The sequence below is a fragment of the Hirundo rustica genome, chromosome 2 (assembly GCF_015227805.2).
Source record: "Hirundo rustica isolate bHirRus1 chromosome 2, bHirRus1.pri.v3, whole genome shotgun sequence".
Lineage (NCBI taxonomy): Eukaryota > Metazoa > Chordata > Aves > Passeriformes > Hirundinidae > Hirundo > Hirundo rustica.
In genome coordinates, this window is record NC_053451.1 from 21,660,601 (window position 1) to 21,676,892 (window position 16,292).

The 16,292-nt window shown below is 39.8% G+C and overlaps 1 protein-coding gene across 1 annotated transcript in view; it reads left to right on the forward strand.

Moving 5' to 3' along the window:
• COL8A1 (collagen type VIII alpha 1 chain) overlaps positions 1-16,292 on the forward strand; it is an 87,266-nt gene that overhangs the window by 40,663 nt on the left and 30,311 nt on the right. Inside the window, exon 3 of the mRNA XM_040056959.2 lies at positions 14,833-14,947. The gene's annotated coding sequence lies outside the window, so the exon portion shown is untranslated. The remainder of the gene's footprint in view (positions 1-14,832; positions 14,948-16,292) is intronic.

Consider the following 16,292-nt stretch of genomic DNA (forward strand, 5'->3'; position numbering starts at 1 on the left):
TTCTTTCCATTTTCCTTTGTTTTCCTAACTCTAACTTGGTAGTAACAAAACCTGAATACTTATCCTAGAAGGTCTTATGGCTGTAAGTTGTCTTCAGCTGTAGCCAGCACTACTACACAACTGGCAGTGTTAGGCACTTCATTTTGTTGACAGCAGAGGCAGCATTTCATTTTCTCTGGTTGTGGTAGGTCAGCATGCTGCCAAAGGAAGCAATACCCACTCCCAGCTGTTTTTAAATCCTGACCGAAAACCAGCAGTCTACCTGGTAATGCTGATTTCAGTGGGCTATTTACACCTTCATGTACATTTGTTGTTATACTATTGGTTCACAGGCTTTTCCATCAAGTGGGAATGAGATTGGGCTGCTCACATCAGCAGTATCAGTTTGCTGCTGAGCAACAGCAATTCATGAGACCTGAAGAGTGATCTTGTGCCTGTTGCTCACCTTGACTTGTACTGATCACTCCCTAAATTCTTTCATGAGAGGCATTGAGATTAATTAATAAACAAAGACTTGCTTGAGCTGAGAGAAGCGACAGCGTCCATGTGTAAGCCAAATCGGGATAATCGCCTCACATCACTCTCAGTTTTCTGCTGTAAAGACAGATTTATTTAAAATATTATAGAATACTTTCTTGGTCATGTAGAGCACAGTCTTCTGCCGATATCATTTTATGCAGTGAAAAAAGTCAGAGGACTAGTTTAAACTGAATCACAGGCATTTTTGCTGAGAAAGCAACAACTGCCTCAGAGACGCTGAACAATGAGGTCTGCTTTGAAGAGCTAATGCAAGTTTATTTGCTCTGCAACAGAGCAGATCTTCAGTTCTGATTTTTTTTTGAAACATTCTTTCAATAGTTTAGCCTGGGTTTTGCATAACCTTTACAGAATTAAGCACTCTGGCAGACTGCTGCCAACAAAGGTTGCTTAATTCCTCAGTAAAGGGGGAGTCTTGTTATTTAAATAAAGTAGCTACTGTGGTAGATTTGCAGATATGTTAAGAGTATTACAGGATCTAGAGGTAGATTTAGGAGAAAAATACTATAAAGCAGGAAAAATTAAACAGAGTACTTATTGAAACTTGAAAGACATTATGACATGTGATGTGATTGCATCAGTAGGCACTGTGTTACCTGCAGTGTAATAGTGCATGTTGCAAAGTGACACTTGATCGTAGTTACAAGTTACACTTCCCTTTAAAACACAGTCACCTTTTAAGTCTCCCACTACTGATTACATTGGCAGAAGAAAACAGAAGCCACAGGGTTCTTCTGTCTAAACCCCCATATCATGTTTTCCTACGCATGAGTATGTTACCCACACATTTTTGTCTGAACTGGGCTGGTGAATTCATCTGCCATAGGTTCACTGTGACAGGAGTGCAGCTGCTGTTACCAGGGGAACCAGAGCACCACAGACTACTTAGTCTAATGCCTTCACTGTGTTGACAGGGTCACTTTGCGATAGCCATTCCAGAAAAAATTTCTGGAGTCAACTCTGTTTCCATTCCTTGTGTGAACACAAGCTTTCATTCTGCTTTACTCACCAAAATGGAAGTAGTAAGTGGTGTGGTATCAGCTGGTCATTGTGAGTTCCTCCAAATCCAGGATTTTAGTACAAGTAAGCACACCCTGTAGTTTCTCCAGCATCTTTATATCTCAGCCAGAAAGACAGAGAGAACCCAGAGGCCACAGCCATGCACAGAAGGTACTGACAGCTTTAACTGAGTCCTGAAGCACCAGGACGGGGAATCCTTGCTGCTGACCCTTTCAAAGGAAGGGAGTTGCATGATTATTCCACTAGGCTTGTATTTTCAAGTGCAGACAATTATATGTTTTTACTGTGTAAGTTATACTACACCAAAGCAAACAGAGTCTTCTGCAAGTAGGAACAGCTCAGTGGTGCTTTGTCATTGGTTTTCTCCCCTGGCTGGTGGTACATTGCAGCAGATGGGCTGACAGTGCATGCTTTGAAACAAGGCACCATGGTCTTGTCCAGGCTTTGCACAAAAACCTCACATAAAAACACACGCCTGTGTGTAGCCAGCGATATACACACTGGAAAGATACAACTAAATTATTTCAGCTTCTGAAAGTTCATCTGTCAGACCAACCTCTTGAACAAACAGTCTGGGATTTTATTGGGAAAGCTTACTTCAAGAGGAACATTCTCCTAGCACTCCCAAAAACCTGTAGGCAAATTTGCTCCCTTTAGAAAATAAATGAGTATTTTAGCAGACTCAGCTGCAGAGGTTTTACTGGCAGGTTATTAAAACCTGCAATTTTTTTTTTTTTTTTTTTAATATAACTTCAAAAAATAATTTAGACACTTATGGGAGACTGACAATACTAAAATACAGAGGAAGAAAAAGACACATGGCAAAATACATGACCAAAAACCAGAGCTGGTTCTCCTCAGAGCTTGCTTTGCATAAATTATTTACAATCTCCATCAAAGCCCATGGATTTGCATAAATTTAAAGAGGAGTCAGCTGATATATTTGCTGCGCAAAGAGAATGCACAGTAATTCTTTCCCCATATTCTTGTATGATGTTTTGCTACTAGAAATTACAGTCCAACTAAGCATTGAAAAGTGCTTTTCCCCAACACCACTGAATGGTCTGGTTTATGACTTTTGTTTGGGATGATAGCAAACTCTGTAATCAATCAGTTCTTAATGTAAGGTGTGATTTTTTTTTTTTTTTCCTCTACTAGATATTTATTGTGCTATTAATATTCCTTTGGTATCTCAGTGTCCCCATTATTTGACACTATGGATATCTGCCTATGTATAAATATTTCAAGAACTACCCATAACCTTGTAGATACACATATAAATCATTAGCAATTATGAGAGAAATTCTGGCATGCTTAAAGTCAGTGGCAAAACTTTCCTTGACTTCAGCAAGGATCAGATTTTGCCTCTGGCCTGTTTGCAATGCGTCTAGCAGGTGTCACTGCCCTTTTAATGCCAGCTGTCAGCAGGTGTCTTTGCTAGAAGTTCCAAATAACAGCATTTGCCTTATTATCCAGCATATTAAAACTGTATTTTCTGCTGGCTCACACTGAGCTTTCAGTCCAAGGTGGAGGTTGTGACATCTGCTCAAATGAGATTGCATACTGCTGGAATGAATTCCCAGATCATTCCTCAGTGTGTTTGGAGCTAATAGAACCATAAATTGAAGTTCATTTGTATACTATATGGCCAGAGAATTGCAACAAAGCCTTAGGATGGTTGGATCTTCCAAAGCACTCTGCCAGTTAGAACTATTGTTTATACCACTGACCTCATCTGAGCAACTGTCCAACACTGCGTTGCATCCAGTAGGTTTCTGTGCTGCCATGTGGCAAGCACGTGAGCAAATCATCTGGGTACAGAAATAATAATATTAGCAAATATCTTGGATCTTTAGCGCAACTTTCAGTTCAAGAGCTTTAAATAACTACACATGTTAATTAATCTCTTCCAGCTTCCACTCTGAGGTGGGTAAATGTTAATATAATCATTCTGTAGATGGGATGACATTAGCACAGAGCTGTTCAATGGCCTGCCTGCTGGCCGATACGACTTCTCTGGGAGGTGCACCCTGCATCTGACAAAGCTGGTTCTCGTCAGCTGAAGATAAGTTGACAAGATATCTCTACATATTCTGCCTAATTTACCTGTCTTTTTTCAGTCTCAGAATAGGATCTACCATGTAGGTGATACATGGCTTCTTGAAAACCACATTTCATATCCTCTGCTGGAGATACTCAGATTCAATGTACCGGTGACCTCTGCAAGAATTCATACCTCTTTGTAATGGAGAATTCACCTTTGTCGGAAAATTAACCCACAGGGATATCTTTCTTTGAAGAAGAGCTCATTTTAGGAGAATGAAATATTCATTTTCTCTTGTGATTTTTGGGAGTCAGAGCATATCTGATTTTCCCCATTTTTGGCTATTGTCATCCCATATCTGTCCTCAGATATTTCTACACTTCTTTCCTCAATAAAAATTCACCTGAAAATAGTGATATAAAGAGAGAATGTTAATAGCTGTGCAATTCTGTTGCTAGTTTTGATCTCCAACACAACTATATCTATCAGTCACATACAAATCTGACCCTTCTTCCTTCATCAGATCTCATCCTATTCAAATCCAGTTTTAAATTAAAATAACCATATCCTTTGTTTTTCTGTTTCCATAACCAAATATGGTATTTACTAAACCTGCCAGCTATCCTGCTAAGATCTGAAATATCTTCTTAATGCTTGCCAGACCTTGAACTTATCCCAGTCAACTTTGTACTATTATTGCCTAAGAAATTAAAGGCATCAACCAGCTGCTGAGGAAGGTAAGCAATTTCATGGTTTTGCTTGCATTTGTTAGTTTTTGAGGGAAGAAATGGCTGCTATTTTTCCAGTTTCCAAAAGCTAAAGGTTCCATTTGACTCTGCACTTCCATGGGTTTAGGCTATCACTTCTGACTATGGTCTGTGAGGTCATTCCATATGAAATCAATAATAGTATTTAAGTTCCCTAGGAAATGTTTAAGTCACAAGGAAGTTCAAGGCCAGGTTGGATAGGGCTCTGACCAACCTGCTTTAGTTGGAGATGTCCTTGCCCACAGCAGGGGCATTGGAACCACATGATCTTCAAGGTCCCCTTCCAACCCAAACCATTCTAAGATTCTAGGATCCCCATCTCCCTTTGACTTGGACACCAGTGAAGGTGTTTAAATCTGTTGAAATCTCCACACTTTAAGTCATAGAAACAGAGGACAGATTTATTTTCTACCACTATAACACAGAAATTATCTATGGGTAAGGTTATATCTGTGTTGGAAGTTACAAATTTTTAGATCACTTTGAGTCATATCGCTGTGATGTTATCCAGAAGAAGGGTGGAACTTACCTATAAAGTGGTTTTATAACTGTTGTAGCATATGACTTCAGAGTAGTTCAGGTTAAAATACCAAAGCTAAAAGTTGGTGGGCTTAACTCCTGGAGAGTTCTCCCACATGCCTGCAGATTTGATTTTAGTACTAACTGCAGTTTGAACTCTAGAACAGAGAAACTATATTGCCATGTTCCAATGGCTACAATATGGAGAACACTTTAGACTTAGCCACTCCATCACAATCTATCAAAATCCTTCTTGCTACCTCCTGAAAAGACAGGTATCAGACTCAATTCTACATTTATGGAAAAGTAAAATGAAATACATGAACTAATACCATCATTCATTTGTTCTTAATTAATCTAAAGTGATACACATCTGATTTATACTTAAAAATACTATTTCCATTCTGCTGGCCAGAATGTTGTCAGCATCTTATAATCCCTATTTATTCAAGATCTGGACTTTCTACACATCTTCATAAATTCAGAAGTGTTAGAACTGTGATTAGAAACATTCTATCACCAAAATCTTTCTGTTAACTCCGAAGAGGTATCTATCTTTAGATTTAGCATTAGTAAATCATTTTATTCTCAGGAATTCATCAAAGCCTGGACTTCTGTGACTTTTTATAGCTGAAATATTTACAGAATCTCTGCTTAGTTACATTTCCATGCAAATGTTCTTTCTGTTGCTGTCTGTAGGACTTCATCTAAGTCAAAGTACTTGCTTAATTTTGCAGTGCTTGTGCTATTATTGTATAAATTTGAGAAAAAATTTTAATGCCCCATGGCAGGGGGCATGGAACTAGGGGTTCTTTAGGGTCTCTTCCAACCCAAATTGTTCTGTGTTTAATTAATGTCATCATCCTTATCATCCCATGTTATTAATTATAAATATTCAGTGGCACTTGCCATGTTTATTGCACGACTCATGCCTGACATCTGAGCACTATTGCTGCCTTGTGACACAACTCACCTTACAGCTGCCATGTCTTTAAAGCTTTTTCATCTGCACAGCACTACCGCCGAGAGCCGAATGCAGTCACATGTGTAAATACCACCTACATAAACACATCAAGGGATGAAACTTCAGGGCAGAAAATCCAAGCGTGATAGAAACACAGTATGTGCTGAAATTTTTGATTAGCAAAGTACACTCATAAGATAAAAACAGTTCAGTGCTTGGAAAAGTGGAGGCCTTGCATTTTGGGGTTAGGGAGTCAAGGGGCAGGGGAACGTGAGATCTGGCTGAGTTCATAGGACGTATCCCAAGTGCAACACAGTTCAAGAGGTGGGATGTGTCATGATTCCTTCAAACACACAAGCTGTGCTGCTGCTGCTGGATAAGGGTCCATGTTCCTGTACAAAACAAAGCTGACCCACTAAGGCACTACCCTGAGACAGGGAATACCTCCTTCCTATGCCCCACATCTCATAGACATCTCCTGACCAACCTTGGGGAGAGGACTTAGCCTCATTCCAGCCACAAAATGGGAGTAGTACCTCCTCCCTATCTTACAAGGTACTGTCAAGAGAAATATGTGAATATTTAGGTACTACTGAAAATATGACCAAGTAAACCACTGGCATGAGCTTATTTGGTACTATATTAACATGGAGAGGAATTCTCCTTCTTGCCTGTAATGGGAAACTCCTAGAGTCTTGCCTTAAAAGGAACAGACAACAAACAGCATGAATCCCTAAGGGAAATGAAGAGGAGGTCATACGTTGCAGTCCATGTAGGCATTTTACTTCCAAGGCGAGCATTTTCAAAATATTCTCAGTACTTTTTCCTCTGTAAACCTGAAAGCATTTTCCTCTGTGATGAAATATACAAATATAACATCTCTCCTTTTCGATAAGTAATAGCAGACCATGTTCTTTTTCATTTCTTCCTCCCAACCAGAGTATAAAACATGTCTGTTTGAGTATGTTTAATTGCTTTGATTTTATTTAAGAGGAAAAGGTATGGTGAAAAAGAAAACCACCCATATTTTCCTACCATTGGTATTTTGCTCTCTGCTAAGTATGGGGGCATTTCCACCACTTCAATATAAGCCCCTATTCAGCTAAGAATCTAATCATGTATGCAACCCAACGTCTAACACTTGCTCTCCAAAATATATGAGATGCCTGTTTAGTTACCTCATCAACTTAGTGCTCTGGACACTTGAACAGAAAAGTTTTTCCTTTATGATGTGAGATTCTATAATGCCAGTGTAGAAACTGTTTGGCAATTTCATCTCCTTTAAGATTTTTCCATTTGCAAAAATCAAAGGTATAGAATGTTCTATATTCAAATATCTGGGTATCAGCAATGAATGATAGAATTTACTTTTGGTTTTTTGCTTGTTTCTGTGCATGTGCATTATGAAGATGACAGTCAAAGTTATTCTCTGCCCTGATATATTTAATCTGAATTATATTTATGGAGTTCAGATCAATTCTTTCAAATACACAGTACAGAAGTTAGCATAGTCCTTACGGCTGTCTTTAACTTTTAGAGAGAAATTACATAAAAGGATGTGGTGTGGTTCATGAAGTTTAGCCAAACAAATCAACAGAGCGGCAAGAATTGCCTGTTGCCAATCTGGGTAAGGAACACTACCTGTACCTGTGGTAAACTGAGCACATTGGTCATTGCATGATATATTAGCAAACTATGTGTTCTAACTTTTTATTAGATTATATTAAAAAAATGTGCACTTCATTTTTTTCTTATAATATGAGACTAAGCTGATAAAAATTCCAGAATGGATAAAGAATTGGTTTGTTGAGATTGGCAGCAGTAAGGAACTGGAAAGTTTACATTTAATTTCTTTTTTTTTTTCTTCCTTTCTTTTTTTTTTTTCCTTTAAGAGGCACACATAAATAACCTGACTGAATTACATCATGCCCTTTATACCTACTGTTTCCTTTTACAAGTACCTCTCCTAGAAACAGCTAGTCTTGGCTGTACTAGCAAATCCTTCTATGTGTTAGTTAGAATCAGGAAAAATTTCAAGACAGAAGTTCAGTAGTCCTAACAGAGTTTAGATTTCATCACAAATTTGAATTTCTGTCCAAGTTCATGGTGCAGAAACATACCAGAGATAAACATGCAGTGATACATAACTCTGTCCTGAAGGCCTGGCAAAATTTCTGTCTGGACCAATAATACCTCCTTATAATCTTCTTGGCCCTCAGAGGCCTACTCCTTAATTACAGTTCAGTGTGCTCCAACAGACCTTTTCTGGGGAGGTGCTTTTGTAGGAATTGCCTTGGCTGAAACGCCTGAGAAGCTTATCACAGTTGTAAGCCACTATTAACAAGAAACACATCTTGTGATAGTTCCAGTATCACTAAAGTAATGGAGTACCATTACCCCACATGCTTATGTTTTACCTCCAGGCACGGATCTCAGACATTCCTGGCAAGCAAAAATTAAATTATTGAATTTTCATGGACTAAACAAAATACAGCAACTACACCTATTTGCAAACGAGTTGCAATCACACCCATTAGCCTCCGATAGCCCAGTCATGAAGAATCAAGTTACTGATGTTTGATGGATTACAGAAAATGCATTTTATATCTATAGAACAAGTCCAAAATAAACATGATTTTGCATAAACTAAGAAGGTAGAAAAATTCTTTGGGCATGATGAGGCAAATTAAAAATGGAGAAGGAGAACTTTCTTTTATTGGCTTAAGAGAACACCTTTACAGCTAGATACTGAAAGCATTGTGCTGGTTCCTAATTATTCAAACATGTATTTCTCTGAATAAAGTCCTCAGGAATTGTCTGGTCAAGACCACCCATTTAGTTCTTAAATTTTCACCATTTGTCCATAAAATGCCTGTTTACTTTCCATGTTTAATGTCTCCTACACAGCACGAAAAAGAGGCATAAAAGCAGCCCAGCCCAGCATGGTATGCCACTGAACAGCTACTTCTGTTATCATCTGAGAAAAAGACAGATTTTGGTGGGGAGTGGGTTGGAATGGAGCCCCTGCTCATAGCTAGAAGAACAAACAAGTGGTGTTAGAAAGAGCTAATACTTCTCTACCCAATACAGTCATGATGAGAAACACGGCCCCAGTCCTAAAGAGTAACTGTTGGAGTTGACGGCACACACACAGCTCCACTGAAGTTATAAATGGCAACATACAGGTTTCCATGTGGATGCTTAGATCCTTCCCCACTGTCTGCTGGAGAGGGGCCTGGCAGGCTGAAGTTTCTGTCAGGAACACATTGAAGCCCCTGTGGTGCAGCCAGGAAACCTGGAAACTGATGGTGCACAGAGCTCCCTCAAAGACTCTGCTTACCTCCATCAGGTTCCACAAAAAGCACATCTTTTCTCAAGAGCTGAGGCTCCTGACAAGCTCCTGAAGGATGTTTACTGTCTTGCTGACTTGAGCTCTTTGTTGGATACCAGATCAAGAAGAGGGAATGAAAAAAGAGAATACTTACTGCCTAGGAAACAATATCTTGCTCACCCAACAGTAAATCAGATTATAGATATATGATCACATCAGATGGAGTGAGTAATGTTTCTTCTTAAGTCCAGCAGTGAGTGGTGAGCCACTGAGAGTGTACCCAGTGTGACTGATCCGAATTACTGTGCTCTAAGTAGGAAGCAAGGATTATGCTTCATACACAGACTAAGTTAGCCACATATACTGAAACAGTAAATTCCCTTTAAAAGACAGTCAGAATGATTCTTTTCAAAGACAGAAAACACAAGATTTTTTTAAGCAGCACAGAAATCTCATAAAACTAACAGGACTACTATCTGAATGATTCTGATTTTACTCCAGTAGAAAAAATAAAATAGGCAAGAGGATCCCATGACATCCCTTCCTTCTGTTACTACCAGTCATTGGTAGAAACTTGGCACACCATTTCTGAAGCAACTGCAACAAACTCAATTTTTCTTCCGTTTTATTTATTTTTTGTGTGTGTCTGTGAAGGAGCATAAAAATACTTTTACCTCAGTGTTGCTCAAAGTTTTGGTTATGATTCAGGCATCTCAAAATATTGGGAATAATTGCAACATTATGTGCTGCCAGCATTTGCAGTACAAAACTCTGCGTCTCTCTCACACTTTGTTTAAAAAAGAACATTTTGCACCTCAATAGCTAGTTGTGGTTTTGGATCATAAAGCACTAAGGGTTTTGATCTGTTCCGATTCCCACCCCTGTCTCATTTTTCTCATGGCTTAGAACAAAATATTAATGTGACTCATCTGTCATAAGTAATTTTCATATCCTCTACCTTCTATTTTGGTGCGTGATTAAGCAAATGCTGTAGTTATGTAAAACTATTTGTGTATTTTTTATAAGGGAAGATATGAATCACAGGTACTTTAAGCAAAAAAGAGAACAATGTCAGGAGAAAAGTGAATTATAAATGAAAACAACTTATATATATTATAATTAATAAATACTTTAAAACAGGCTATTTTAAATCACTGTTTCTTAGTATTAAATATTACAGCTGTCATCTCTGGAACACTGAAAAGGAAATAATAAATGGGAAAAAATTTTGAGTTTATGGACTGTCTTATCCAAAGCGAGTCCCAACTTTGATATCAAAACATTTACAATGACACTAATTATACTTGGAAAGCTGGAATTCAAAATTGCAAACGTCAGTTCCAGGATGTTAATATTTTCTGGTACAGTTTAGGAAATCCTATGTAGCATGCTACTTTCAAAAAATGGAATTACATGCATACATTCTTGTAACTTTTCTGCAGATCAACCTTCTATCCCACAGTAGTACTTTCTCACAAAAAAACCCCACAAAACCCACCAACCAAAAAAAAAAAAAAAAAAAAAAAAAAAAAAAAAAAAAAAACCCACAAACAAACAAACACAAAAAAACCCCAAACTTAAAAATTCCCTAGAAAACAGAACAATCAATCAGTACAGAAGTGATTTTGCTACAGAGGCATTTCCAACAGTTGACCAGATTCTTCTTTTCTCCCTCAAATAGCAGACTGAAATAGTTTACTAAGTGGATCCAGTTCAGTGCAAGCCTCATTCCACAAAAGTCATTTGCATTTGGGCTGAATATTGAATCAGCAGGGCTTAAGTACCTGCTTAAAATAGAAGTTATATTTCTGTGACTGCTTAAATAAACTAGGGGTCATGCTGTTTCTGTGCTGAGAGAGAGAATACAGTGACTTTGTGATTTTCCGCCTTTCTGCTTTTGTCTTTCTGCACTTGAATTGCAAACAGAAAATCTTTTCCACACTCAGTTAATACCTTCAGGTAGCAGAGTGGAAAGGAGAGAAGGCTGCAAGCCACCTCACTATATTTGAAGATTTAGTACACAGAAAATAAGTCCTCTCCTTTCAGATACAATTTTGTGCAAAGCAGTTCTTAAAAGCAGAGCAATCAAATGAAACTTATCAATCAGGAAATTCAATTCTTAAATGTTCTCTTAGGAATGATTAATTCTCCTCTCTCTCATATTCCCTCCCTCGCTTTCTTCTCCAAGAAGCCTTCTTGGGAGTTATTTTCTCCATAGCAAACAAAAGACTTGTTGCTTCAAGTTGCTCAACATCATGGCTTGTACTTGGGATTTCTCCAAATAGTCCTTATATATATATATATATATATATATATATATATATATATATATATATCTATCAGGATCTGCACGTGACTGAATAACACAGGGGAGACAGTGATTGTATCAGTAGGAAATCTTTCAAGAGATTATTTTTTCAAGTTGAAAGAAATTATCTCATCCTTACAGGTTTTCAGTTCTGAAAGTAATAAAGTGGAAGAATGCACATCAAGTGATTGGTCTCAGGACATGAAGGGCTGGATAATAATAATATTAGATGAATGTTAAAGAAAGCATCTCAAAGTAGCCAGGAGTTCCCCTAAGAAAAATCAGTGTGAGCCTGTTGAGTGATCTACTGGAGCTGGAATTTATCTTTTTGTTACACTGTGTAGCAAAACCAGACTCCCAGCTGGGGGCATCTTTGAAGCAGACCAGACAGGCAGGGGTAGCAGTGGTGGTGTGGGATGGGGAAAGATGTGAAAGGTGGGGATTGAGTGGCCTTTGCATGGGGGAGTTTAAAGGAGACAGGGCACTTTTTCTGCTCATGAAGCTGCTTCTCCTCCTTGTGACCCCTTCTTTTCCTTCCTTTCTCTCCCCCTCTGAGGAAGGACACCCAGGGACCTTCCTGTTACTTCCATTGTTTCCAACATCACCGTCTCCACATTTTTCTTTTCTTTCTTGATTGTCAAGGAGGGGTCAGTCCTGGTTTGGAGGGACAGGAACTAGGCCAGGACCAGGGCAGAAAGGCAGAGAAATCCTGATGCAGATAAAAGGACAGATGTGACTGCTGCTGCTGTACTGGGGCCCTCTGGTACACAGTGGCACTCCTTTACCCTTTCCCTAATCCTGCAAAGGCAGTAACAGCAGCATGGATGGTACAAACAGGAGGCAGGAATGAGCTGTTTGGCTGAAATGCCTAATCCCTCTCTCCTCAGTCACAGGCAAAGCAGCTGCCATTCCCTTCAGTCTGGCACGTCTCCATTTGCTAAGTATACAAAGCTACTTCTGACTTGGTGGCTTCCCCTCATTCACTCAGGAGGCCAAGACAAAGCCCCAAACCTAAATAGCTGCAAGTTGCAGAGAAGTTTTCATCCTGAGCTGAACTGCAGAGCACAGAGGTGTCTCTAAAAGTTCTGATAGGGTGTAGACGTATTCTGAATTCCTGCCTCATCCTTTCAAGTAGAAGGCCTGTTTGGCAGGATAAACAAGGAAAACCTACTCTTCAGAAACCTAGGAAGCAAATGGCAACTAAGTTCTGCGTAACACATTGGCAGTTTCTGCTCTTCAGGCTTCAGAGTCCTCTCAGACAGGTGGCAAATGCACATTTCCTTGTACAGTTCCAATGAATTGGATGAAATCAATTGCAAATAATCTGGGCATTATCTCCTATTGGTTCTCCAGGTGATCACATATCTCCTAAACTGCACCACAAACTCATCAGGGATCTGCTTGCAAGAGATGGGTGGAGTCAGGAGAAAATCAACACAGATATCCACCAAAGCAAGGGTCGATTGGAGACCAGACTGGTATTGCCAGAAAACTTAGCCTGCTATCATTAAAGAGATTTTTAAAAATAAATTTTACACCAGAGGCCAGAAAGCTTTGTCTTGATTAATCTAATCTATAGTCTAAGACAAAGGGTCTGAAAGGCAGGCAGTTTCTTTCTGAAAGGGGTTTGGGCTTTGAGAGGAAGGTGACAACCTGACTGCCATGATGCAGCAGCTCTCAGAGCCCGTGCTAGGACTAGGTGGGCAGCTGGAGTCACCTGAAGGGAGAAACAGATTCCAGCCAGCAGTCAGAAACTGAGGGGCTGAGTGGCAACAGTGTATCCTGGAGGTACTGGGGCTGATGTTTGGAGACCTCCTTTCTGGCAGAAAACACTCCTCTGTCTAGAAAATTCAAACTTTTGTTAAAATGCATTGTTTTGAGAATAATTTAACTAGTTCTTTTGTCAGATTTGGGAGACCTTACAATAGCCCTGGTGTGGCATTCAGATGTAACAGGGTAGTGGGCACATCTCAAACGGACTTGAATAAATCTGAGGTAAAACAGTCAAGCAGGTTTCCCTTGGGAAATCAGGACTCCTCCCTTTCCAAATGCTTCCTACCCCTAAGGTTTGCATGGTCTCTTGGTGGCCAGGCCACCCAGGGCACAGCTGCCTGGGGTGCACTCGGTGCTGGGGAATGGGGCACTGCTGCAGCGCAGCCTTGCAGAGGTCGAGAGCAACTACTCTTGAATTTGCATTTTGCCCTGGCTGATAAAATGCTAAAAGTAAATGGAGAGATACCTTTGGCTCCTTGGAGTTACTCTGACTGCTGGGAAACCAGAGGCTCTGAAGAGCAAACACACAGGCAAGGAGGATCTTAGGGCAAATACCTTAATTTTCAACCACAAAGCAAATCAGCACGTGAAGAGCGATGACCCTGCTTATCCATGAGCGGGGCTGCAGGAGCCCATGGCTCCCTGTGGGATGGATGCTGAGCAGCAAGTGCAGTGTATGGTGAGCAGCTGGGGGCAGAGGCTGTGCAGAGAGGTGCAGGACCCTCCCCAGCTTGGACCCAACACAGCACTCGAGCACATGCTCACTCGAGCTGGAGCACACTCATCCAGAATTCTCCATCCACAATTGAACCCTAAATGGCTCGATGGCAGCTGAACCCAACAAATCACAGGGACTCTTCCCAGTCATGTCAGTGGGATTTGTGTCAGGAAGCAGCTGGGTGAGAATGATCAGAATATAAAATAGAAAAGCAGATTTTATTTTCTATAGGACACTAGCATTGTCTGTGGCTCCCCTTGTTAGTATCCCCACATTATGAATTCAGTAATGTTTGGGACTTTGGTAGTTTCCACAAAACCTCTTGGGAACTAATGATTTTATTTATGTGTTGCATGAAAGGGTTTGTATGTACGTTTTCATGGGTACGACACACATGGAGAAATATAAGATTAGGTCAAAGTTTTTCATCTGTATTTCAGACTGATAATTTTATACCTTGTAATCTGAAAAAGTTATGCAGTGTCTCCATAGAAGGGTGGGAACAAGGCTCAAGGCACTTTTGAAATCCAAACCCCTATTTTGATTTACAGCATAATTATTACAGGATTGCCAACAAAAACACCGAACACTAGGATTTTTGGTCCATATTCAAACTGCTACATCAGTTTTCACAAGCACTGAATAACTGAAAAGGCTACTCAAAGTGGATGAGTTGCCAGGTTTTCATACTTCTGAACAGTAGACCTTGAATAAGAAGCTGGAATAGGGAATTAAAAGACTAGGTTAAGCCACTACGTTTGAAAATTTTGACTAATGGCTCTTAATATTTCTGGGCGGGGAGGGAAGATATTGTGCTCATACATTTCTTAAAAGCTTTCTTTTTCCCCTAGGACCAGCCTAAAATCAACAAAATAACACCGGGACTAACACAATCAGGAAATCTGTGTCTCTTAGAGTGAAAAGCAACCAGCCTGTCCGTCTTCTGCCCTGTCCCAAAACCTCAATGTAAGTATCTTCAGCTTTGCAATCCTAACCAAGTTCTACATAACGCCAAAAACGAAGCACAAAGGCTTCAAACTGAAGTTGTCTTAAAGCCATCACCTACACAGGATTTGATAAGTTATCCAAGTGTTTGTTATAAAGCAAAGCTTTTGAATTTTGAGTGGAAAATTATACAGTACATAAATTTTGGTGATCATCCTCAGCAGCACTTTTTATCATAGATAAAGAAATCTACCCTTTCAGCCATTCTCCATTGTTTGACAGGCGAGAACACAGAACTTTGGCATTTTGTGTTTCTGTAAAGAAGCTTGGTTTAAATATACCCTTATGGTTGGAAAAGAGTAAGGGCAGTTTCATTAGAAAAGAAACGTCAAAAACCATTTTATCCTGGGACTAGAGTGAACTGTGCTGTTGATGTGCTTTTGATCCCCAAAATGCCTATGTACATGTGTCCACTTCCAGATGTATGTTCATGCTAAAATAACACAGCAGTAACATTCATTGAGAAATCCATACTTAATACAAAGTTTAGTTTAGCTCAATAACGGGAAGAATATGTTAAACATCATTCTAAGCCTTAATGGAAAACTTTCTGACAACGAGACATTAGCTCATACTGTCCACAGTCATGCCTGTGAGTATTGTTTGTTATCAAGTGTGACTTTTGGAAGAAAAAACGCATTATTGCTTAACAAGTTGCATTGCAGTAGTGTCCTGCACTCTGTTTTGGTTTCTAGAAAGCTAATTAATTAAAAGAATCCACATGGTAAGAATTAATCATGTAAGTCCCTCAGACTCTCTGGACATCTTTTAAGGAATATGACCGCCACATTCAATAGCGTTTCTCGCTTGCTGAGAAGTCACACGTGATTTGTCCAAGATGAAAAACCAGCAGAGTCCTACGAACACGACTACACAGTGTGGCTCTAAAGCACCAGCCCTGGCAAAGACCCCACTCTGGGAACCCGCTGGGGTGGGTACTCACTGGGGAGCACTGAACTAGGAACCCAGTGGGGTGGACGGGTGCAGTGACAGGATTTTAGGATCTCTGGCCACTCCATGGCTGGAGCTGTCCCTGGTAACTGTTTTCATCCAACATCAGCTGCTGTGCCCTACCCTACATCAGGTGCTAGAAGAGTCTAACGAGAAAAAAAAAAGAAACAAAAAGAAGGAAAAAAAAGTTCAAGACTCTAGCCCACAAACTACTGACAGAGAATAAAACACTTCTCAGTATTTACATTCTCCCAGAGCATCTATAAAGTTTTAGAGCCCATCCACTTAAGTAAACATCCATCCAAGAATGGCAGTGGACTTCGATAACTCAGCTGCAAAGTTTCTGTAGAAGTTG